The sequence below is a fragment of the Morone saxatilis genome, unplaced genomic scaffold, assembly GCF_004916995.1.
Source record: "Morone saxatilis isolate NCDOM2014 unplaced genomic scaffold, NCSU_SB_2.0 Contig18, whole genome shotgun sequence".
Classification (NCBI taxonomy): domain Eukaryota; kingdom Metazoa; phylum Chordata; class Actinopteri; family Moronidae; genus Morone; species Morone saxatilis.
This window is the reverse complement of record NW_023339740.1, coordinates 19,106,110-19,107,341: the sequence shown is the minus strand read 5'-3', so window position 1 is coordinate 19,107,341 and position 1,232 is coordinate 19,106,110. Positions and strand designations below refer to the sequence as shown.

General features: G+C 39.8%; 1 protein-coding gene across 1 annotated transcript in view; it reads left to right on the top strand.

The window, feature by feature from the left end:
* Positions 1–1,232, top strand: part of kif5ab (kinesin family member 5A, b) — a 66,591-nt gene that overhangs the window by 33,755 nt on the left and 31,604 nt on the right. The window lies entirely within an intron of this gene.

Below are 1,232 nucleotides of genomic sequence, written 5' to 3'. Positions count from 1 at the left end.
AGACATTCATATTCCCCTCAGGATGTACACTAATAACTCATTTCATCAAGCTTTTAACATTTTAATTTGATCAATATTTTGGTCTCTGCAAAACTAATGATCTTGCAACTTATTCCCATCATCCTGTAGTGCAGTTTGTGCTTATTGCAAATGAGCAAATATTAGCATGCTAACCTGCTAAATGAACATAGAAAACATAGTAAACATTATACCAACTGGGAATCAGAATGTTAGCATTGTCACTGTGAATATGTTAGCATGCTGAGTTAGCGTTTTGCTCAAAGCACAGTTGTGTCAAGCTATAGCCTCACAGAGCCTCACAGAGTTACTAGTATGGTAAGAGATCAGGCTCCTGGACAGTAAAAAATGAGAGGTATTGTGTTTGCAGCTTGTGCTGCAGAGCCCTGAGAGTCAAGTCCAGCTACCTGGTCCCTTATAGAAAAATATCTACACTATATCTCCTTGTTCTACTCCCTTTTCATGCATGGAAGAGTACTGACTCACAGGAATGAAAGTTTTACCAGCCTGCAGACATTATTTTTCAGTAAGTGCAGATTTAACCTCATTTGATATCATCTGAATACATGCCAGTAGAGATGGGGTGGGGGAGAGCAGCCACACAGACTTTCTGGACTTGAGCCCAAAACACTTAAAAATCCCTTTTTGGCTTTTTCTATTTCGTATTATTCAGACTTTTACACTTTGTATAATTGGATTCCCCTCACATTGTGCTGAAGGTAAGAAACGCTGGAGGCTTTATGTTTTATGAATCCTTATGTATTAGTAATCCTCACAGTGACAAGGGCTAATCACATCTACAGAAAAGTCATAACTTACACTGATCCTCTCCCCTGTCAGCACACACACACACACCTGTGTCAGTGCACACGAAAAACACAAGCACATGAAGCACTGCACACACCCACACCCACACATACACTTCTAATTAGACACACACATAGACATACACACATTTCTAAGCATCTTCTCCTGCTGGACTGACGGTCAATTCAAATGTCAGGGCTCTCAGTGGTAGTGATCAGGTTGACATTCAAGCTGTGTAATGAATCCTGTTCGATGTTTTTCTTGAAGATCATTCCCTCAGTGCTTGACCTGAATTTTAAAAATGCTGTAACACATCTTTATTGAACACCTATCAGTGAAAATGATTCCTTTTATTGCATCATCCCTCTCAGTAACTCTCATTCTCCTTCACACACAAACACACACAC